Source organism: Muntiacus reevesi, chromosome 1 (assembly GCF_963930625.1).
Source record: "Muntiacus reevesi chromosome 1, mMunRee1.1, whole genome shotgun sequence".
Taxonomy (NCBI): domain Eukaryota; kingdom Metazoa; phylum Chordata; class Mammalia; order Artiodactyla; family Cervidae; genus Muntiacus; species Muntiacus reevesi.
Window position 1 is genome coordinate 260,239,147 of NC_089249.1, and position 25,912 is coordinate 260,265,058.

A 25,912-nucleotide genomic window follows, 5' to 3' on the forward strand; every position below is an offset into this window, starting at 1 on the left:
ACATGCATAGAGAAATATGTATATACATTATCAAATTCTAGCAAAACACATACACTGTCCTACAATTGACTTATTTTTTTTGTACTTAACAGTATATTCTGGAGAATTTTCTGTCAACACATAGAAAGCTAATGCATTCTTTTCAAGAGCTGCATATTATATTCTATGGTTGTACATTTTCCCAAACTTTTCACTATTATCAATTACATGGCAAGAATATTTTAATATATAAGTCATTTTATAAATGGGTAAGTGTAGCTAAAGGATGAATACCTAGAAATAGAACTACTGCATAAAAACATTGACAATTTGCTCTCTGCCAACTTTCTCTCCAACCAAGTTACAATGTATGCAGTGACTGTTTCCTTGACATGCCCTGTGATACCCAAGAAAGTCACATTATTAATGGCAAACACTTACATAGCATTTAGCCTGTGCCAGGAGCTGGTTTATGTGCTTTACATATATTAGCTCAAGTGAGACTCACCACAACCTTTTGAGGGAGGTACTTTCATCATCTCCAATATACAGATGAGATAAGGCACTTTGCCTCAGGTCACCCAGCTAGTAAATAGTAGATGACATCTATACCCAGGCTGTCTGGCTCCAGGAATTAGTTCTCGTAAGCATGACCCTAAACTGGGCTAATCATGACAATTCTTAAAAAGCATTCTATATGAGATACAAAAGGAATTTATCAAGAAATAAATGTTCAACTGTTGAATAATTATTGCATCAGGCCCTACCACTGTCCCCTCCCTGTTGCTAGTCTTCCACAGCACCCTGAGTCCCTCCTCACCATTTCTTGAAGGCATTAGTTCCTGGTTCACTAGCACATTCTGGTCATAATTTGCCAGAATATCAATGCACATGTAGATGAACCTTGCATTACTCTTGTCTATTAATTTCCTAGTCTCCACTTCCTGAATGACCTTACCCTCCACCTTTCCTCAGCTCTCGTTCCTGCTAGCATAACCAAGAATCTTGTCATCATCAATAACTGCATCTCATTTATTTATTTATTTTGGTTATTAACTATTTTTTCTAATTTTTAAAAATTTATTTTTAATTGGAGGATAACTTGTTTACAATTTTGTGTTGGTTTCTGCTGTCCAACAACATGAATCAGGTATGTGTATACATATATCTCCTCTCTCTAAAGCCTCCTTCCCACCCACGCTGCCCCATCTCAACTGTCTAGGTCATCACAGAGAACTGAGCTGAGTTCCCTGTGCTATCAAGCTGCTTACCACTGTGTGTGTATCTGTCCCTCAGTCATATCCAACTCTGTGACCCATGGACTGGAGCCCAGCAGGCTCCTTTGTCCCTGGAATTCTCTAGGCAAGAATACTTGAGTGGGTTACCATTCCCTTCTCCAGGGGATCTTTCCAACCCAGGGACTGAACCGGGGTCTCCTGCATGGCAGGCAAATTCTTTACCCTCTGAGCCACCAGGGCTTACCACTAGCAGTCTGTTTACACATGGTGGTATATATGTCAACACTACCCTGTCATCCCACTCTCTCCTTCCCCAGCTGTGTCCACAGTTCCATCCTGTAAATCTGCATCTTTATTCCTGCTCTGCAAGTAGGTTCATCAGTACCATTTTTCTAGATTCCATGTATATTTGTTAATATGTGATATATTTTTCTCTTTCTGACTTCACTCTGTATAACAGGCTCTAGGTTTATCCTCACTCAACTGACTCAAATTTGTTTCTTTTTATGGCTGAGTAATATTCCATTGTATATATGTAGCACAACTTCTTTATCCATTCGTCTGTCAATGGCCATGTAGTTCTGCATCTTGTTTATAATGCCACTTTCAAGCATCCTACATTCAGATCAGTGGTTCCAGTGTTTCTAAACACTTCTTCTAATACTTCTACTTCACTGGGGTCTACATTCTGTTGATACTGTGAAGAAAGAAAGAACAAAGAACACTGCTCATCACTTAATTATATCAGAGTTAAATCATAATTTATGGCAGTTGTTCACCAACAAAGTCTCCAGAAAGGAACTCAGGATAAAAAAAGAGGATGAGGTACTCCTTGCTTTGGATAAACAGCCCCTAGATAATTAAACGTGTATCTCGGGAAGAATTTCAGTGACTCCAGATTCTTGCATTTTCCCATACATAGAAAAGTGCTGGAATCATTAACTTGAGACATTGGTTGGTTGTTACTAGCAGTAATCTTCTACCAAGATGTATGCTTGACTACATGTATTTCCTAGCCTATATGTGTGTGTGTGTGTGTGTGTGTGTACTGCTCCTCCCCTCCCTCTTTGGACCAACTCCTCAGAGCTGTCTCCTGGGCTATAGTCCTCAATAAGACCCTAAAAAAAAAGAACAACAACAAAAAAAACTTATAACTCTTATGTTGTGTGTTTTTAAGTCAGTGGTACTGTCATTTTTTTTTCATGTCTTCTGTGCATTGGTACTCTCATTTTTCCCTTACACAATAGCTTATATTTCACAGTTCATTGCTACAATCAATTTTACCTAGATTTTTGTATAGCCTGAAAAATATATCCGTTCTTTGCCGCCTTTCTATATATTCTTTAAACAGCAGATGACTCTGTTAAAATCTAAGTTAGGTTAAATTGCTTGTTAGTTTAAAGCTCTCCAATGTCTTTCCATTTCACTCAGGAAAAGACAAAGTATTTTAAATGTTTTATAAGCCCGTATACAGACTCTCTGGATGTTTCCTACCACCTCCCCTTTTCTCACTCTACTTAAGCCACGTGTTTCCACCAGAAGTCTTTGTATTTGCTTTGAGATTTTGCCTGGAATATCTTCCTTCCAGATATCCACGAAGACCCCCCTCTCACTTCCATGATTCCAAGAAAAATAGTGTTCCAAGTATGATAATGTTAGTCACAAAAATCAAGTGTGGAAATGTTAGCTTTGTTCCTTTTTTAGTACTGAGCTCAACATAGTGTATTTCCCTTCATTAACTGAACTTTTAATCAAGCTTTAATTACTTGTTAAAACTTGGTGTTAAAAGTCTGTCACACTCTTCCTCGCCTGCTTTTCCTCAAAGGTAATATGAATTCCTGGTTTTTGAGTGGTTTACTTAAGAGATATGATGTGGGAATGGGGATACATTTGTTTCAGAGAAATAGGTTCTGCCTGGACTAATTTTTTCCTGAAGTGTATCCTTCGTATTTGTTTGCAGCTTTCTTTGTTATAACAGAGAGCTGGAAACAGCTTCAGTATTCCTAAATGGAAGATAGTGCTTGGCACATTTTACAATGAAATGCTACATAGCCATTAAAAAGTAGTGAAAATATATCTGAAAATACTGATTTGGAAGGATCATCAAACTGAGTGAGAAATACATGTAAGTGAGAAAAAAGATACAGAACAGTGTATGCAGCATAGTTCCTATATATTCTCTCTTGCTCAGTCGCTCAGTTGTGTCCAACTCTTTGCAGCCTCATGGACTGCAGCACACCAGGCTTCCCTGTCCTTCATCATCTCCCAGAGCTTGTCCATTGAATCAGTGAGGCCAGAGTTATAGTTAGTATGATGTAAATAAATAAAAATATTTGTTTTAGTATACATAAGTAACCACTTTTGCATACATGAGAGTCCACTTTAGGAAAAAGGAGGCTAAGGAGACAGTTTTCATTCAGATTCTCTTTCATAGCCTTATCATGCACATATTTTTAATTTCTGTGTTTAAATTTTAGCATACATTAAATATTATTGAACTGAGTCATTTAACATCAATTTATTTCTTTGTTATTCAGAAGACAGCAAATTAACTCTTAGAATTTTGCTGTGAGCATAGTACCATGCCAGGTACTGGGGAGTCCATAAAAGAAAAAGAAACAATCACCTACCTAACAAAAGATAAAATAGGGGAAGTAAGAGTCACAGAAACAGTAAGACGAGAGCATAAAAATCATATAATACAAGCTAATATAATGTAAAAATGTAAATTGAGACAAGGAGAAGACAAATTGCCAGGGATTATCAGCTAAAAAACTAAAATCTTTTCAATTCATTGCTGAAAGAAATGTAAGGGTTAGATCATCATTGTTTAGTTGCTAAGTTATGTCCAACTCTTTGCCACCACATGGACTCTAGCCCACCAGGCTCCTCTGTCCATGGGATTTCTGAGGCAAGAATATTGAAGTGGGTTGCCATTTCATTCCTTAAGAGATTTTCCTGACCCAGGGATCAAACCCATGTCTCCTGCATTGGCAAGCAGATTCTTTACCACTGAGCCAGTAGGGAAGCCCAAGGATTAGATTAAGAGAAAGGAATGGAGAATATAATCCATGAAAAAGTAACATACATCAGGGAGCTGTAGGAAGATCAAAGGGAACAAGCCAGCAAGTTCAAAATGTTTCAGGACAACGTATTGGCACAAGCATGAGAATTAATAGATATGGTGAGAGACTGGGGAGGAAGTAAATTTGAAGACTAACATAGAAATCAAAGCCTGAGTATTTCAGTCTATAGTGGAAAAATAAAATTTGGACGCAGAGAAGAGGGTGAATCCAAAATATGCTGGGAAAGTAAAGACATTCTTATGTAGAGTCTGACTGAATGTAAGCACTGCAAGATAATTTTCAGGGAATGTTTCAGAAAAAATATTTCTATTTTTCTTACTTAGAGTACATATCGTTATATATTGATAGAATATCATGTCTATCCAATTAAGAGCTGAAGAACAGAAAAAAAATTAGTCTTATAAAATGTCTGATATAATTACTGATAAAGACAGACACAAATAACTACAAGTCTATTTAATAAAACTGAATGTAAACTCAAGAGATAAAATAAAAACATAATAAAGAATAACCTAGATACAAAATCTAGATATAACAGAAAATACTGAGAAACTAGGCAGATGGAATGAGAAAAATAAAAACGCACTGCTAACTCATTTTCTCTTGAGGGACTGAAATGTTTTCCTGGAACTCTTAGTACAACGTTTCAACCTTGACTCCAAACATTAGGAAGTAGCGCTGTCTCCCTGTTACTTTCTTTGGACTGACCAAACTCTCGAAGATGGTGTGAAGAGACGGGAATGAAATCCAAGGTCTAGGCTGCTTAGATTGCCCTGACCCCACCCCCCTACACAGAGCACCAGAAGACTGAGCATCTGCTTTTGCTCAGGGGACATTTCTTAATAAACAAAGATTCCTTTCAAATAACAATGCCACAGGAACTAGATGAGGTAACTTGGATATAAAACTACAAGATTCATTACTTAACATCGATTCCAACTTGGGTCAGAAAGAGCAGCGGTAAGTTTGCAACGCTCAAGTTTCTCTTGCATTTCTTTTTGCAGCTATCCCATTCTTTCCCTTTATTGACATCATTCTTGGTCTCCATCAGAAATCCTTTCCAAACTCCTGCCAGACTCTTCCGCAGTGCTGTACTCTCCGGGCCACATATGCCCCTCCCGTTATTGTTTACTTCATTTGCATGGGGGTTTTCTTATTATAATTCACTTTCATAACGTATGATCCTATTGTCAGGTCAATACAATAAAGCTTCAATAAGGACACTTAATGCTACTTGGTCTGATTTCTAATACATTCTCACCTTCATTTCTGAGGTAGGCTGAATAAGGTTCACTCAAAAATGTCTACTCCCTAGTCCCTGAGACCTGTAAATACATTATATTGCATAGCAAAAGTTGTGTGATATGATGAAGGTAATGGAATTTGAGATGAGGAGACTATTCCTTTGAGTCTAATCACATGAGGCTTCTTTCACAGAGGAGACTTCTTTCCCAGCTCAAGTCAGAGACAGTGTAAGAAGGATTCAACCCATGCTTACTGACATTGAAGACTGAGAAAGAAAGGAATGCAGATGGCATCTAGAAACAGAATAGCTCTCAACCGACATCTAGCGAGGAAGCAGAACCTTAGTCTTATAGCTGTAAGGAACTGAATTCTATCAACTGAATGAGTATGGTTGATTTTCTTCCCAGAGCTTCCAGAAGGGAGCATGGGCAGTTCCAACACCTTGATTTCAGTCTCTGAGACTCTTAGCAAACCCCAGAGCCCACTGAACTTCTGACCCATTAGAAACTGTGAAATTTATAAATTTGTGTTGTATTTAGCTACTAAATTACTGGTAATTTGTCATGGCAGCTGTAGAAAGCTAATATAATTTCATCATGGGATTAAGAGGACACAGAGCATTCCATGGGTTTTCTTGTATCTGTTTTTGTTCTTTCCTCTTCCCCTCAATATCCACCTTTGTTGTTGTTCAGTTACTAAGTCAGGTCCAGCTCTCTGTGACCCAATGATCTGCAGCTTGCCAGGCCTCCCTATCTCTCACCATCTCCCAGAACACACTTAAACTCATATTCATTGAGTCAGTAATGCCATCAAACCATCTCATCCTCTCTCGTCCCCTTCTCTTGCCCTCAGTCTTTCCCAGCATCAGGGTCTTTTCCAACGAGTCAGTTCTTTGCAACAGGTGGCCAAAGTATTGGAGCTTCAGCATCAGTTCTTCCAATGAAAATTTAGACTGGTTTGATCTCCTAGAAGTCCAAGGGGCTCTCAAGAGTCTTCTTCAGTACCACAGTTCAAAAGCATCAGTTCTTTAGTGCTCAGCCTTCTTTATGGTCAAACTCTCATACATGACTACTGGAAAAACCATAACTCTGATTATATGAACCTTTGCTGGCAAAGTGATGTCTCTGCTTTTTCATATGCTGTCTACCTTTGTCATAGCTTTTCTTCCAAGGAGCAAATGTTTTTTAATTTCATGGCTGCAGTCACTGTCCACAGTGATTTTGGTGCCCAAGAAAATAAAATCTGTCACTGTTTCCATTTTTTCCCCATTTATTTGCCATGAACTTATGGGTGGGACAGAATGTCATGATCTTAGTGTTTTGAATGCTGAGTTTTAAGCCAGCTTTTTCACTCTCCTCTTTCATCCTCATCAAAAGGTTCTTTCGTTCCTCTTCACTTTCTGCCATTAGAGTAGTATCATCTGCATATCTGAGGTTGTTGATATTTTTCCTGGCAATCTTCATTCCAGCTTGTGAGTCTTCCAGCTCAGCATTTTGCATCATGTACGCTGCATATAAGCTAAATAAGCAGGGTGACAACATCCTTTGATGTAATCCTTTCCTAATTTGGAACCAGTCCCTGGCTGCATGTCCTTCTAACTGTTGCTTCTTGACCTTCATACAGGTTTCTCAGGAGTCAGGTAAGGTGCCATGGTATTGCCATCTCTTTAAGAATTTTCCACGGTTTGTTGTGATCCACACAGATCCACACACAACCACACAGATGGTTTTTTTTTTAATTCCCTTGATTTTCCTATGATCCAGCAGATGTTGGCAATTTTATCTCTGGTTCCTCTGCCTTTTCCAAATCCAGCTTGTACATCTGGAAGTTTTGGTTCATGTACTGTGGAAGCCTAGCTTAAAGAATTTTGAACATTACCTTACTAGCATGTGAAATGAGGGCAATTGTACAGCAGTTTGAACATTCTCTGGTATTGCCTTTCTTGGGAATTTTAATGAAAACTGATCTGTTTCTGTCTTGTGGCCACTGCTAAGTTTTCCAAATTTGCTGGCATATTGAGTACAGCACTTTGATAGCATCATCTTTTAGGATTTGAAATAGCTCGGCTGGAATTCCATCACCTCCACTAGCTTTCTATGTAATAATGCTTCCTAAGGCCCACTTGACTTTGCACTCCAGGTGTCTGGTTCTAGGTGAGTGACAATACCATTAGGATTATCTTGGTCATTAAGACCATTTTTTTGTATAGTGAAAGTGAAAGAGAAGTCACCCAGTTGTGTCTGACTCTTTGCGATCCCATGGACCCTACATCCACAGAATTTCCAAGGCAAGAATACTGGAGTGGGCTGCCATTTCCTTCTCCAGGGGATCTTCCTGTTCCAGGGATTGAACCTGGGTCTCCAGCATTGCAAGCAGGTGGTTTTACCGTCTGAGCCACCAGGGAAGCTTTCTGTATAATGCTTCTGTGTATTCTTGCCACTTCTTAATCTTACCTGCTTCTGTTAGGTCCTTAACATTTCTCTTTATTGTGCCCATTCTTGCATGAAATGTTCCTTGGTATCTCAAATTTTGCTGAAGAGATTGGTAGTCTTTCCCATTCTATTGTTTTCCTCTATTTCTTTGCATTGTTCACGTAAGAAGACTTTCTTATCTCTCCTTGCTATTCTCTGGAACTCTCCATTCAGTTGGGTATATCTTTCCCTTTCTCCTTTGCCTTTTACTTGTCTTCTTTTCACAGCAGTTCGTAGGGCCTTCTCAGACAACCACTTTGCCTTCTTGCATTTCTTTTTAATGGGGATGGTTTTGGTCACCACCTCCTGTACAATGCTATGAACCTCCATCCATAGTTCTTCAGGTACTGTGTCTACCAGATCTAATCCCTTGATTCTATTCATCACCTCCACAGTAAAATCATAAGGGATTTGATTTATGTCATACCTGAATGATCTAGTGGCTTTCTTTACTTTCTTCAGTTTAAGCCTGAATTTTGCAATAAGGAGTTCATGAGCTCATGATCTGAGACTCAGTCAGCTACCGGTTTTATTTCTGCTGACTGTAGAGAGCTTCTCCGTCTTCAGGTCCAAAGAATATAATCAATCCTATTTCAATATTGACCATCTGGTGATGTCCATGTTAGGGTCATCTCTTGTGTTGTTGGAAGAGGGTGTTTGCTATGACCAGCACATCTGGCAAAACTCTGTTAGCTTTGTCCTGCTTCATTTTGTACTGCAAGACCAAACTTGCTGTCACTACAGGTAGCTCTTGACTTCCTACTTTGAATTCCAATCCCCTATGATGAAAACCACAGGTTTTTTGTTGTTGTTAGCAGTTCTAGAAGGTCTTGTAGGTCTTCATAGAGCCATTCAGTTTCAGCTTCTTTGGTATCAGTGGTTGGGGCATAGACTTGGATTACTGTGATGCTGAATGATTTGCCTTAGAAACAAACAGATCCTTCTTTCTATTTTGAGATTGTACCCAAATACTGCATTTTGGGCTCTTGTTGACTATCAGGGCTACTCCATTCTTCTAAGGGATTCTTGCCAACAGTAGTAGATATAATGGTCATCTGAATTAATTTTGTCCATTCCTGTCCGTTTTAGTTCACTGATTCCTAGTAACATAGTTTATTTCTCAAATCAATACATCCCAGTCAACATACATTTAAATAATTTTAAGTGTTTAAAAAACTCATGAATGGGATTTAAAATATGACATATGTGGTCTAAAATAGCAGAAATTATGAAAACAAACAAACAAATGAGTCCATATGGCACAAATTCGAAAAAAAAGGAAAACATTAAGAAAGCATTATAAAAAATAGAAATTATTTAAAAAGTAAATGTAAGCCAAAATAATACAATTATACATGCAAATAGGAGATTAGATTGTAAAATAAAATCCCAAATGACATACTTAAAGAAACGCAAAATGGACTATTATTCATCCATAAAAAAGAACAAAGTTCTGATAAATGCTACAACACAGATGAATCCTGCAAACAAATTATGCTAAATTAAAGAAGCCAGTTCACAAAAGACTACATATTGTATGATCCCATTTATTAAAATGTCTAGAATAAGCAAATCTATAGAGCCTGAAAACAGACTGCTGGTTGCCGAGGACTGGGAGGGTTGGGGAAAGGGTGGGGGGAGTGACTACTAATGAATACAGGGTTTCTTTTTAAAGTAACAAAAATATTCTAAAATTGTGATGGTTGCATAACTGTGCATATATAAAGTCACTGAATTATAAAAAAACAAAGAAACACAAAACGATTAAGTATTGAAGCACTTAAAGAGCATATATAATGCATTCAAGTTATAAGAAGGCCTTGGTCTCCAATCAATGTTACATGGTAGCCTGAATGGGAGGGAATTTGGGGCAGAAAGGATATATGTATATTCATGGCTGGGTCCCTTCGCTATATACCTGAAACTGTTGCAACATTGTTAATTGGCTCTACTCCAATACAAAATGAAAAGCTTAAGAAAACAAAGGACTTTAATCATAAGTAAAATAGAGAAAGATGGCATTGGTTACAATAATTATATCAGCAATGAGTTAAAAGCAAGAGGCACAAAATAGAATAAAGGTCTTTTTTTTATATTTTAAATTACATAATTTATATAAAAGATTTAAGCAATATGAATCACCCCTTAAATAAGATTTTATTGAATTATATAAAGGAACAATTTGTAAATATAAGGAGAAATTGAAAGAAACAAAGAGTTAAAAATATCATGTAGTATTTGACAAAAAAAATGGTGTGTGTGCTTTGAATTAAAGAATAAAATTTATTTAAATATATCAAAACATATGCTTTACACTTGAAGCTTCTTTACCAGTGGCTATTAATTTGCCATGGCAACAGTGGACATGCTAATAAATTCCTGAAAAGAGATATTTTATGATTTATATTCCCTCTGCTAAATGCTTTACTTTATATAAGAAAATTGCAATAATAAATTAACATTAAAGATTTAATCATTTAGAAAACTTAAAATAATTTACATAGTATTTGTTGGTTCAAAGTAGAGAGACCAGTACAATAAAGAATATTAGGAAATCAATAACCATAAGAAGGTATAAAGAATCTGGCCAAGGGAGTAACTCAGAGGAAAATTCATAGATTAATAGCTGTACAGAGCTAACTAAAAAAAAGCAGGAAAGAGTTGCACTAAGGACCATAAAATAAGAAAATGAGAAAGATGGTTAGATATGCTTTTCTAGAAAAATAGAGATTATCAGAATTAACTGAAAGAAGGTATGACTACATTGAAAAGGGTGGAACTCATTCTTACCCCAAACTTGCCTAAAAGGAACATCTCTTGATCCATTTTAAAAACCAAATCTGGGGCTTTCCTAGTGGCTCAGTGGTAAAGAATCCGCTTGCCAATGAAGGAGACACAGGTTTGGTCCCTGGTCTGGGAAGATCCCACATGACTGGGAAGAACTAACCCCACGCGCCACAACTGCTGAGCCTGGGAGTGGCAGCTCCTGAAGCCCACGTGCCCTAGAGCCTGTGCTTTGCAACAAGAGAAGAAGATCCCCCCGCTCTCCGTAACTGGAGAAAAACCTGCACAGTAACAAAGACCAGCACAGCCAAAAATAAATAAGTAAAAGAAATTCTTTTTAAAAGAAGAAAAAAACTAATGTGTTCTATTATTACTCTGAGTTATAATGCCATTCTAACAAGAGGATGGCAAAGAGTGTAAATATGTAGGTGCAGTAGATGGTTTCCGTCCATGATTCGTTCTAGTCAATGTGGAGCAGACTGCTCTAATAGAAATGTGTCTCCAAATGATGCACAGTTCTCCAATTATAAGAGAAACGTTTTGAAAGACCAGCCACTCCTAAGAGGTATGAACCAGTAAAGCCCTTACACTTGGGTGACTTTGTCGTTTCTTTTGCTCCACATGACAAGAGAAGTGAGCCCAAATGGACTGCTTCATATGGTCCGGGGAACACATCTTTGAATTGGTTTTCACTCCTTTCCTATTTCTTCAGTTCCTCTGCCCTTTATTTCTTCTCCCTGAATCACTTCCCAAACAATCCCCCACACTGAGGGGATTGTAGACTCCACTTTCAGGAGAACCCAAGTGAAAACTTGAGAGATGGTGACATGCTGAAGGGAAAGATGAGATTGTGTTTTACTGGAGTCTAGCTTTTTCTGTGGATGCCAGAAATGACTGCAGAGTAAATATTTAATGACCTAAATTTATGCCATGTAGACTCCTACTACTTTGGGTTGATAGAGTGGATCATAAGAGGGAAAGAATATTCCTTACTATTTCACTTTGCTTTCACTTGTTACTATTATATAACAAAACTAATTTGAAAGTCCCTTTACATATCCATAAATAAACTTTTCCTTATGAGAAAACACTCCCCTCCAATTTTTAAGAATAAATCATGCCTGATGTTGTTAATGCATATGAGCTTTTCTGGTCTTTAAATACATATAGTTTTTTCAAAAGCCTTAAATTTAGAATAAAAGATTTAAAAAAACAAAACTCAGGAAAGTCAGAGATACAATGACAGAATCTTTGCATGAAAACCTTTTGGCATTCTTTCAAAAATTTTTAAACTTATCATTCAACAAGAGAAAGTCTGTTTAACACCCTCTGTGCTTTCAGAGAAATTAACACTTCAGCAGATGTCAATGATGCTTTTTTTTTTTTTTTCTTTAAGTGACGGCCTTGTTCAAATTCAGGCTTTAGAGCAATTTTTCTAAATGCACATCCATAAAACATTTATGGACTATAATGAAGATCTATTGTAGGAAATGTCTAAATTACCAGTTTGGGGAGGGGGAGGAAAAATTAATAGCAAAGGGAAGAAATAGACAAATGCCTTTGATTGACATTATTGTTCACTGTTCTTTTGGCTCCTCAAATTAGAGCTTTCTTTATAGCTGGCCATAAATACCTATTTCTATTTTATAATGTATGTGCTCCCATTCCATGGGTGACCAAAATGAGTTTTTCCTGTTGACTGTGAACTGTCCGTCTTGCTGACAGTGCTGGAAATGAATAGCCTTGTAGATGTGAGACAGATTATCAATCCTGGGGAGAGTAATCTGTTCAGAATTGAGGGGCCCCGTTGCTCCGAGATTGGTCTGGATGTGTATAATTATGAAGTCAATCCTGAGAGAGAAGATCTAGAATCTGGGGAGGAAAAACAAGCACAAAGCTGGAGATAAACAGAAACAGTGGTAGGCTCTGACCTGGAATGATACTTTAGATAAACTGTTTCATTTTTCCTTTCTTCAGTATGAAGAGACTTTGCAAAAAACAAACAAACAAAAAAATAAAAATAAAAAGCCCTTCTAGAAAAAAAAAAAAGACTTTGCAGTTTTATGGCATAAATTTTCAAGTCTCCAATTTGGCTATGGGGAAAAGTGTAAAAATAACTGATCAGAATTTACACTCAGATTTACCCTTTTTATTTTCTCCCTTGTGGGTCAAAGTAGTTATGTATAAACCTTAGCTAATTGTTTAGGGGTTAGAGATATCATACAGGGCTTCCCTGTAGCTCAGCTGGTGAAGAATCTGCCTGCAATGCAGGAGACCCCCGTTTGATTCCTGGGTGGGGGAGATCGGCTGGTGAAGGAATAGGTTATTCACTCCAGTATTCTTGGGCTTCCCTCATGGCTCAGCTGGTAAAGGATTCTCCTGCAGTGTGGGAGACCTGGGTTCGATCCCTGAGTTGGGAAGATCCCTGGAGAAGGGAAAGGCTACACACTCCAGTATTCTGGCCTGGAGAAGCCCATGGGGGCACAAAGCGTGGAACATGAATGGGTGACTTTCACTTTCAGTTTTCTTTCTTTTCTCTGGAAAAGGAAATGTCTACCCACTCCATTATTCTTGCCTGGAGAATCCCATGGGCAGAGGGGCCTGACAGGCTACAGTCCATGGGGGTGCAAAGAGTTGGACATGACTGAGTGACTAACACTTTTGGCTTCCCTGGTGACTGGTGACTCAGACAGTAAAGAATCTACCTACATTGCGGGAGACCAGGGTTCAATCCTTAGGCCAGGAAGATCCTCTGGAGAAGGGAATGGCTACCCACTCCAATATTCTTGCCTGGAGAATCCCATGGACAGAGGAACCTGGCAGGCTACAGTCCATGGAGTCGCAAAGAGAGACTAACACTTTCACTTCAGAGATATCAATGATTAATCACCAGGGGATCCAGAAATAAAACCTGTTCTACGATCCATACTCTATTCTAATTTTCCTTTGGTTGGAGAGAGGGCACACCAATGGTACAAATCAAAATTTTTGTTCCATTAGAGAAAACAATATCCAAGAACCAAATTGTTTTTCTTTGATCACCAAACATAGTATCTCCAGCTTCTCAAGTTCCATTATGAATTTCCCTCAAAATGAAAAAGCTGTGGAGGGCAAGGTGTTAAACATTTCCTAAGATATAGGTGACATTATCCTGCAAGGTAGTAAGTGCATGCCATGTCTCTTCTAGATTGCCAGAAAGCACTTTATAAGAAGAATCTGATGGCACTTTTAAAACTCTTTACCAACTGCAATGTATGTGACTTCCTTTTCTTACTGTTTTATATTTACAGATAAAAATCTAAACAGCCTGGCAGTTTTCTAGCTAATCTGATTATTTGGAGCAGCCAGATTAAATAATTCAGTTCCCAGCTGGAATATGATTGACCTGAATGACCTGGTTTGGCAGTTTGAAATTATCCAGTTGACACACACATTGCCAAATCTCCACTTCATGGCAGTTTTTCTGTGTCTGGAACCACTGCTTTAAGCATCAGTCCCATGAGACCTAAGTTGGCTCTTGCTGCTAATGAGTTTAGTCACACACATGTCGCCTGCTCACAGCCTCTTTTATTGCCCCAAATCCAGTTACAGAACTAGACAGGAGACAGTGGGAGAATCAGAGAACCAGGGTGAGATGGCATTTTGAGGGGTTGGGCAAGGTCATGCCATTATAGTGGAGGAGGAGCGGGAATATCCCAGGAATTGAGGAGAAGTGACACTTCTCGTTTTCTCCTCAGCCTCACTGGGGACTTGAGTTAAGCAGCCAACAGACACACATGGCATCTACAGTGACTGAGGGCAAGTTCCTTGCAGGCTTCACCCTAATTGGGTTGAGCATTTCTCAGGACTCCTATGAGGGTTTTCGCGTGCAGAGTTGTGGGGAGAGCCCCACCCTTCTGGCATGTTCTGCTTGGCAGGGCCGCCTACCTGAGTGGCCCTGAGCCCAGGCTGAGTGGCCAGAGCCACCCAGCCTGGCTGTGGAGACGGGCAGAGTCTGCAAGTCAGCAAAGCCCTGGTTCCAGACATTTTTGGTCATTGATTTAATTTCTACTTTCAAAAATATCCCTGAAGCAAGCAGTGAGCAGTGCATAAGAGACCTTGTGTCTTTTTTTCCCTCCTTCTATATTATCCATGTCTAATTAAGAGGCATTCCCCCCCCCCCCATGAGCTTAGTTTCAAGTAGAACACTCCATAGGGAAGTACAGTTGTGACATAAAAGTGCTGCAAAAACTGAATTGGAGGAATCAAGTCACAAGATGAGCTTTTACCTCAAGAATTTTCTTCACTGCCACCCTTGGCACTGAAAATACCCAGGTACACACCACATAAAGAGGCATATTTATAAAGATTGAATTGTCACTAACTTAAACATCAAAAATGACAGTGCAATTCTAAGAAATTTTAATCTTATAGCCAAGGTAAAAGTCATCTAATATCTTTATATAAAATACAACAGAAATAGGCATACATGTGTGTAAGGTGGAAAGTAATATGTGAAATGTTGAAACAAGATAAAAAGATAAATTATCTTAAATTACAGCCAAATTGACTTACATATTAGAACCTTTCTAAATGGAATGTTTTATTGAGGGAAACAGTGGTTGTCAGAGATATTTTAGATAAGATTTTATTTTTATTTATTAAAAAGATTTCAGAACATCTTACTTACATGTGAGAAGAGGTAGGAACTAAATGATTTTTAGAAGCCCCTTGTAAATCTATAACTCAATAGTCTCTGTTCTGATAGTCTGCCTGCCCTGTGTAGTTGGGAGACTAAAACACAAAAGTGCCTGCTGGTCTCTGACTACTCTTTGATTCACTCTTTAATATTAAGACTGGAGAAGGAAATGCCAACCCACTCCAGTCTTCTTGCCTGGAAAATCCCATGGACGGAGGAGCCTGGTGGGGTCACAAAGAGTCCATGGGGTCACAAAGAGTTGGACATGACTGAGCGACTTCACTTTCACTTTTAATATTAAAAAAGTCCTTCTTGGACCCATTCAAGGGCATTTAGTTGTTATTGCTTAGTCGCTAAGTCATGTCCGACTCTTTTGTGACCCCATAGACTATAGCCTGCCAGGCTCCTTTGTCCATGGGATTTCCCAGGCAAGAATACTGGAGTGAGTTGTCATTTCCTTCTCCAGGGGATCTTCCCAACACAGGAGTCAAATCAATGTCTCATGTATTGGCAGGCAGATTCTTTACCACTGAGCCACCAGGGAAGCCCCATACTTAAGTTCAAAACAATACCAAGAATTGGCTGTTACGGTAGCATTATAGTGGCATGCTAGGGTATACAGATCCTGGATTTCACTATAATTATCTTTTCTCTTTCCATCCTCCCTCCTCCATCTGGAAGCAATTTTGCGAACTCATCATCATAAGGATAGTCATTCTTGACAGGATTTGAGTTTGGATTTCAAGTCTTGGAAGGATTCTTGGATTGTTAAACAAGGCCAAGAAGCATGTTGTTTGGTGCAGGAGGGGAGGGGATTCTAAACACCTGAATGCATTAGAAAGCCATCTGTGTCTTTAAGAAGCCCATTGTGAAAGGTCCTGGGAGTGGGAATTGCCTAGTAAATATTACTCCAGTGAAAGGCTTTGGGAAAGATGACCTAAGTGGTCCCAGAAATAATTCTCTTTCTGACTGATATATCTGTCTCATCCATCAGGTTTCCAAACAGGCCTTGTCACTGCTGTCAGATTGCTGGTTCTCTGTGGAATATCAATAACTTAATTTTTTGAATTCTTTTTACCCATCTCTGTGTTTTCCAGAGAGCTCTGGAATGTTGGTCAACATGGCATTGGTTATATACACTTGCAGAGACTCAGTAGCTTCCTGAACTTTATTTGCATCTTACTCTTTCTCGATGATTTTGGCAAAAGACAAAGAAAAGTTCATGGAAACAGGGAAAAACCAGACTTGAAGGGTATTGAGGACAGAGATATTGTGAACTAACTTTAGATACAGAACAAGACACTGTTATTTAATGTTCAGTCTGAAATATGCCAGAATACAGAAACTCATTTTCATTGGATTGTTATTTTATCAAAATCAGACAAAATGAGACTGTCAGAAGCTCTGCATTGTCCTAGTAATTGCATGTGCCATCTGTACTGTGATTCTTAGCGATGGGTTCTTATTATTAAGCAAAGGGTATGTTAAATGCCCAGAATGTCTCCATATTTTATGGATATTTTTTTTAAAAGCATGCTTTTCTTCTGACAAATAAATAGGAAAACAGAAATTATATAAGAACATAGCCAAAACCAAGCAAAAGTTACATTAACCTACCTGAACTGTCATTGCTCTTCATGTTGTAAACGCTCATATTCCAGTATATTCCAGTTGTTATTTTATAATCAGATGGACTCTCATAGGTGCAATTCCTAGGGGTGGGTACCATTGCTAATATGTCTAAGTATTCTCGGTGTGAAATGGGCCCAAAGTACAACCCTATAAACTTACATTCTCCTGGGGATAAAGATGAGGTGCTTGCCACCAACAGTTGGAGTCTGTGTCACTGTCCTCTCCAAGTTACTCTCCTGGGCCAGCTTCAGGCAAAGATGTGAAGTAAGAAAAATGTGCCCCTGGTGTTCTAAGTCTTCTCGTTTCTATTCTTCTGCATTTGTCAGCATTCAATCCCCTTAGCGTCTTAACCTTGTCAGAATTTTGCTGTCAGAAAAAGAGCTCCTTGAAATCTTTTTAAGTCTGTGTATGAAATTCTTTGTGTCACCTCTCCCAGGGTGACTTGAATGTTAGTTTCTAATGCTAATTATAGAATGAGTTGCTCTTCCCTATCTGAGTCATCCCATGCATCACCGGGCAGGTTAGGAAGACATTCTGGAGGGACACCAAAGAAAGCCCTCTCAGCACAGTGATACATACCTTGACTTCACACACACACACACACACACACACACACACACACACACACACACACACATATACAATGAAAGAAGACAGTAACAGCCATCACCTCTCCATCTTGTGTTAGCAGACACAGTTACAGTCATTTGTATGTTTCTCACTAAATTCTGTACTATGGGTAAAAAAGACTCAGGTGAGAGGTCAAGGGATTTTGTCAAGGTTACACAACTAGTCAATACAAGATGCAGGATAAAAAAGCTCAGTCAACTCCCAGTCTCCTTTCTCTGTATATTCTAATCATCTTTGTTGATTTGAGTGTGTACTGAAAGTGAGGCATTTTCTGGGCTTAAATGCATATAAAACTATGGGAGAAACCAAGTGAGAAAAACGTAAAATCTTCTCAGAAATCCCAGGGGGAAGCCAGATTGATTTCAATGTCTGAAGTCTTCATTCATTTTTTACCATTTCTAAAGGGACACTTCATCTATCATCTTTGTGTCTTCTCTTGCTTTGGTTAACGAATGGTGTTGCTCTTTGATTACTGACTGATCTCTCATAACTTCTGTGCTGTGAGGCATGAAACATTTCACATCACAAAACATGGCATTCTCACTGTGGAGTAACTAAATATTTATTTCCCTGGAAATGTTCAGCAGGGTCTGGGTGGTTTGTTTGTGCATTTTCTTACTTTTCCCCCTTTTGTTAATTTCATTACTGTCAACATTTTGGCATAAAATTCTTTTCTTGAAGATCACACACAAAACTAATTCAGTGTTCTTTCATCAGCGCTACTGTCTTCTCTATTCCCTATGGAAATGAGTGTTGTATTGTTAGGTGGACTTATAGCAACTCAGAACAGGTAGGAAGCCCGTGATAATGAAACTTCTCAAGGTCTGACACTCCTTTTACATTTACTATACTCCTAAACTACCTATGCCTATCCCAACAAGGAGAAGCTAGAAACACAACTTCATACTTTAATTATTGCTGTATTAAGCAAAGAGTATTTTAAGAAAATGGTTGACTTGCATTAGCAATGCAGTGAAAACAATGTTTTCATTTATTTAGCAAGTATTAATGGCCTCCTTTATTACATATGCCAGGCACTGTTTTGAGGCTAAAAGGAAACGCTGAAGAGCAAGAGATGCAGCCCTGCTCTGCTATGGACTAGTTGAGAAAAGAAATATTAGTCAAATGAAGTGCAAAAGAATGTATTATTATGAACAAAGATATGTGCTAGAAAGGAGGGGAGAGAGGGAGATGGAGGGGCTTTCTATGTAGCAAAGGAACCTGGGCTAGAACGTGAGGAGGTAAGGCGAAGCTTCTAGCATTCATAGGAGGCAGTGGGATGAAAAAGAGCTTTTATAAACAGAATGGTAAGATCAAAGGCCTGGTGTTTACAAGGAAAGTGGAGACTTTAGAGAGAAGGCAGTTTGGCCTGAGTGCATAGATGAAGTGAGAGAGTGGTGATTAATGAGACTATGGAGATAAGCAAGTAACAGGCCTAGTGGATACTGAGGCTGTGCTTTGGATGCAGTTGTTCCGTTTATCAGCCGTGGGAAGCTACTGTGGGATTTTAAGCTTGGGGCATAATGTAATTGGTTGGCTTTGCATTTGAAAAGATTCCCTTCTGCTCCTGGCAGACTTTGGTGAAAGGGAACTCAGTGATCAATTTTATTCTCTAGTGTCCAATTATTATTTATGATTTTATTGTTAAGGAAGAGAAAAATGAGAAACATGTTCTATAATGCTATCAGTGAATTTCTTTCTTTCTTTCTCTCCTCCCTCCCTTTCCCACCCTCTCTCCCTTTTCCCACCCTCCCTTTCTCCCCCCATCTTTCCTTCCTGCCTTCCTCCCTCTTTTCTTCCTTCCTTCTTTCGCTTCCTCCCTTCTTGAGTTAATACTATTAAGGCTGGGTTATTCAAATAGAAAAAAGCTCTTTGGAGAAGGCATCACTAAGCTTCACTTATAAAGACGTATAGAAAATTTTAAATTGTCATACAGTGCGTGAAGAAAGACTGATTAAATAATAATCAATGGCCAAGTACAGGTTTATAAGCTAGGAGCAAATTTATTTCTCATATGAAAATAATGTACAGGGAAGGCATGATATGCTTCCATATGTACAAAGATATTTTAATCATTTTTGGAGTGTTCTTCTAAGAAATGTGGCTGTTTTTAGAGAAACATGAAATCTCTTTACCCAGAGAGAAATACTCCAAAGCACACTGGACAGATGGTTATGATATTTCTCTTAGTGGGAAAGGAAGCTCGTATTTGATCGACTGATTCATTCACTAAATAACACATTCTTATGGATGTCCACCCTGTGTCAGATACCGGCTCGAGAGATGCACTAGAGAATTAGAGATAGCGGCTGTTCTTATGAGGCTTTTATTTTAGGTGGAGTAGATATTAAATGATCAAGGAAATACATGGTATGTTAAATGGTATAAACAAAAGAAAAGTGGGGAGGGGGTGGAATAAGATATCATGAAGTGTATCGTAAATATGTATAAGCTACCAGTAAGTTTTTCTCTCAGTATTCATGTACATACACATATGCATATGTACATATACTTGTGTAGACTTGCTTTTGTACAAATTCATATTGAGAGAACTTTCTCACTGATGAGGCGGCACTTGAATCGGTCAAAGTACTGACACCCTGAATGAAAGAAAATCAGATAAATCTCTTTAAAAACTTTTGCTCCACCAGTTGGTGAAAGACACACCAGTTCAGCTGCTGAGTTTTGTCCTCCTCTTTGCAACCCCGTGGACTACAACACGCCAGGCTTCCCTGTCCTCACTATTTCCTGGAGTTTTCTCAAACTCATGTCCATTCAGTCAGTGATGCTGTCCAACTATCTCATCCTCTGTCATCCCCTTCTTCTCCTCCCTTCAATCTTTCCCAGCATTGTGGTCTTTGCCAATGAATCAGTTCTTCCCATCAGGTGACCAAAGTATTGGAGCTTCAGCTTCAGCATCAGTCCTTCCAAAGAATATTCAGGGTTGATTTTCTTTAGGACTGATATAAAGGCAGTTTAGATCAACTGGGCAGTTTGATCTCCTTGCAGTTCAAGGGACTCTAAAGAGTCTTCAACCCCACAGTTCAAAGGCATCAATTCTTCGGCTCTTAGCTTTCTTTATGGTCCAACTCTTACATCCACATGTGACTACTGAAAAAACCATAGCTTTGACTATACAGACCTTTGTTGGTAAAGTCTCTGCTTTTTAATATGCTGTCTAGATTTGTCATAGTTTTCTTCCAAGGAGCAAGCGTCTTTTAATTTCATGGCTGCAGTCACAGTCTGCAGTGATTTTGGAGCCAAAGAAAATGAAATCTCTCACTGTTTCCATTGTTTCCCCATTTATTTGCCATGAAGTGATGGGACCAGATGCCATGATCTTCAATGATCTAAATATTGAGTTTTAAGCCAGCTTTTTCACTGCCCTCTTTCACTTTCATTAAGAGGTTCTTCCGTTCCTCTTCGCTTTCTGCCATTAGGGTGATGTCATCTGCATATCTGAGGTTATTGATATTTCTCCCTGACATCTTGATTCCAGCTTGTGCTTCATCCAGTCCAGCATTTTGCATGATGTACTCTGCGTATAAGTTAAATAAGGATGGTGAAAATACACAGCCTTGATGTACTTCTTTCCCAATGTGGAACCAGTCCATTGTTCCATGTCTAGTTCTTTTTTTTTCTTTTTTTTAAAATTTTTTTCTTTTTTTTTTTCCCCATGTCCAGTTCTAACTGCCGCTTGTTGACCTGCATATAGGTTTCTCAGGAGGTAAGTTGGTCAGGTATTCCCATCTCTTGAAAAATGTTCCACAGTTTGTTGTGATCCACGCAGTCAAAGACTTTAGAGTAGTCAATGAAGCAGAAATAGATGTTCTTCTGGAACTCTCTTGCTTTTTCAATGATCCAGTGGATTTTCGCAATTTGATCTCTGGTTCCTCTGCCTTTTCTAAATCCAGCTTGAACATCTGGAAGTTCTTGATTCATGTACTGTTGAAGCCTAGCTTGGAGAATTTTGAGCATTACTATGCTACTGTGTGAGATGAATGCAACTGTGCAGTAGTTTGAACATTCTTTGGCAATGCCCTTCTTTGGGATCAGAATGAAAACTGACCTTTTCCAGTCCTGTGGCCACTGCTGAGTTTTCCAATTTGCTGGCACATTGAGTGTAGCACTTTAACTGCATCTTCTTTTAGGATTTGAAATAGCTCAGCTGGAATTCCATCAGTTCCACTAGCTTCGTTTGTAGTGATGCTTCCTAAGGCCCACTTGACTTTGCACTCCAGGATGTCTGGGTCTAGGTGAGTGATCACACCATCGTGGTTATCTGGATCATTAACATCTTTTTAATACAGTTCTTCTGTGTGTTCTTGCCACTTCTTAATAACTTCTGCTTCTGTTAGGTTCATACCATTTCTGTCCTTTACTGTGCCCATCTTTGCATGAAATATTGCCTTGGTATCTCTTAATTTTCATGAAGAGATCTCTAGTTTTTCCCATTCTATTGTTTTCCTCTATTTCTTTGCATTGTTTAGTTAGGAAGTCTTTCTTATCTCTTCTTGCTGTCCTTTGGAACTCTGCATTCAGATGGTTATATCTTTCCTTTTCTACTTAGCCTTTTGCTTCTTTTCTCAGCTGTCTGTAAGGCCTCTTCAGACAATTAGTTTATCTTTTTGCATCTTCTTGGGGATGGTTTTGGTCAGTGCCTCCTGTATAATGTTATGAAAGGCACACAGAGTCATCTTGCTTTTTTTAAACATCATGCTGAAAGAGAATTGTTGGTGTTTGATACTAGATGATCACTGCAACCTCACCTCCACTGCCACCTTCTCTTCTGCTTTATCCCTAATTCCTTATGGCTAATCTGCTTCTGGCACTGTCTGGAGTGCTTGCTGTTTGATGATTATGGATGCTATGCAGAGCATGTTTGGGAAAAGATCCACTTCATTTGCAATGCAATTTAATTATAAAAGAACTTTTTAAACTAATGTTTTCTTGCTAATTCCTTTCTCAAACTTGGTCTCTCTCTTTTGTTTAGCAGATGTGTTTTCATTACACACCCATTTGGCAGTTTTGAAACAAGTTCACAACAGAGCCCATTTTCTAAACAAATCTGCACAAATATGCAAACTGTGAACTTGACATTCAGCTTTACAGCTGCAACAACTGAAGGATAAATAGTTTTGTTAGGAATTACTATCATGAGATTGAAGATTAAAATTCCCTTTCAGGGCAGTATCATCAAACAGGATTACTTATCTTGATATCTGGGAATAAAATACTATATTTATTTGTAATAGAAATGACTTAAAAGTATTTAAGAATCTATTTCCTCAATTCAATAGTATGAAAATATGTCAAGTCTAAGCACATTTTAAAAATCACTTTCATGTAAATACTTTCAAGTTGTAAGTCTGTCATTGGCCATGATATTGCATAGAATTTTAAAAAATGGATCAGATTGCTGAAAGTACACATATGGGGTTCTATTACAAGCTGTATGTTCTATGTTAATAAATGAACTCACAGATAAAAGTAATATGACTGAAATACTAACCTGAAATTTCCATGTAGGGTATCAGAAGAAGGAAGCAAAATTACAAAAAAGACTGTGGCAGGACATGCACACCTGGTATTCAAATCTTCTGATTTGGTACAGGCAATTGTTCAAGAGATGCTTTATCACAAGGGCCCCAGTTCATCTTGCAGACCCTTAAGATTCACAAACACATGCAAATAAACTTCCCACCTCAGGCTTGCCTTTCAATAATGTTTGATATAGTAGCAAGATATTAAGGAAAATCAGTAAGTTGACATCTCACCATGGTGATGATATTTATCACCCAAAATTTAATTCTTTTATTTTAAAAAGAGCACATGGAAGGGCCTCCCTGTGATTCAGACAGTAAAGAATTTGCCTGCAGTCCAGAATCCCTTGGAAAAGGAACAGCTACCCACTCCAGTGTTCTTGCATGTAGAATTTCCTGGACAGAGGAGCCTGGCAGGTTACAGTCCATGGGTTTCAAAGAGTTGGACACAACTAGTCCATGAGTCTTAAAGAGTCACACATGACTAAGTGACTATCACTTTCTTTAAAGTTTTACATTATTTTTTGAACTAGCATAGAACTATTAGAGGGACAGTTCAAGAACCTACATGAACTTACTGATATGATTTAAATGCCTTGATTCTTTTGTGGAATTCTGAATAGCATAATATAGAAAGTTTGAGTCAAGAACAGCTGTTATAACCACCAAAGTGATCACTATATTTTTTTTCCCCAAGAATAACACGCAGGAATTAAAATTGAAAAAAAGAAAAAGTTGTTAAATATGGTCTGATTTAGAGTTGTGACTAAAAAAAGTAAATTCCCTCAAGGATTTATGAAAGATAAATTATGAAAGATAATTCACATATAGAAAGATAATTCACACATACACATCTTCCCCCTGTCCTTCTGTAACCTAGAAATGAAAGGTGAGGTTACTGTTACCTAGAGAGTAAGGATATGAGAGGAAATTACTGAATATAGTTTTTGAATTATATTTAAAATTATGTAGGTGTTTGACTCTTGGAAAGTCACTTTCCCTTCTCATTCATAGGGTCCATAATAAGGAGTAGTAATTAATGGTTAATTACCAGGTTTTCCAAAAATTCTGTTGCTGTTTAGTCACTCAGTCCTGTCTGATTCTTTGCAACCCCATGGACTGCAGCATGCCAGGCTTCCCTGTCCTTCACTATTTCCTGGAGTTTGCTCAAAATCATATCCATCGAGTCACTGATACCATCGAAACATCTCACCCTCTGTCATCCCCTTCTCCTCCTGCCTTCAATTTTTCCCAGCATCAGGATCTTTTCTACTGAGTCAGCTCTTCCCATTAGGTGGCCAAAGTATTGGAGGTTCAGCTTCAGCATCAGTCCTTCCAATGAATATTCAGCGTTGATTTCCTTTAGGACTGATGCATTTGATCTCCTTGCAGTCCAAGAGACTCTCAAGAGTCTTCTCCAGTACCACAGTTCTAAAGCATCAGTTCTTCAGTGCTCAGCATTTTTTATGTCCAGCTCTTATATCCATATATGATGGAAAAACCATAACTTTGACTATATGGACCTTTATCAGCAAAACAATGTCTCTGCTTTTTAATATGCTCTCATGGTTGGTCATAGCTTTTCTTCTAAGGAGCACGCATCTTTTAACTTCATGGTTGCAGTCACCATCTGCAGTGATTTGGAGTCCAGGAAAAAAACGTCTGTCCCTGTTCCCACTGTTTCCCCATCTATTTGCCATGAAGTGATGGGACCAGATGCCTTGATATTCATTTTTTGAATGTTGAGTTTTAAGCCTACTTTTCCACTCTCCTCTTTCACCTTCATCAAGAGCCTCTTTAATTCCTCTATGCTTTCTGCTGTTAGGGTGGTGTCACCTGCATATCTGAGGTTATTGATATTTCTCCCTGATATCTTGATTCCAGCTTGTGCTTCATACAGTCTGGCATTTCGCATGATGTACTCTGCATAGAAGTTAAATAAGCAGCGTGAAAATGTACAGCCTTGATGTACTCCTTTCCCGATTTGGAACAGGTTCATTGTTCCTTGTCCAGTTCTAACTATTGCTTCTTGACGTGCATACAGGTTTCTCAGGAGACAGATAAGGTTGTCTGGTATTGCCATCTCCTTAAGAATTTTCCACAGTTTGCTGTGGTCCACACAGTCCAAGGCTTTAGCGTAATCAATGAAGCAGAATACATCTTTTTCTGGAATTTTCTTGCTTTTATTATGATCCAACGGATGTTGCCAATTTGATCTCAGGTTCCTTTGCCTTTCCTAATTCCAACTTGTATATATTGAAGTTTTTGGTTCATATACTTGTATATCTGGAAGTTCTTGGTTCTAGGCTTCACATGTTGAAGCCTACATTGAAGGATTTTGAGCATTGTCTTGCTAGCATGTGAAATGGTGCAACTGTATTGTAGTTTGAACATTCTTTGTCATTGCCTTTCTTTGGGATTGGAATGAAAATTGACCTTTTCCAGTTCTGTGGCCACTGCTGAGTTTTCCAAATTTGCTGGCATATTGAATGCAGCACTTTTAACAGCATCTTCTTTTAGGATTTGAAATAGCTCAGCTGGAATTCCATTACCTCCACTAGCTTTGTTCATCGTAATGCTTCCTAAGGCCCACTTGACTTTGCACTCCAGGATGTCTGGGTCTAGG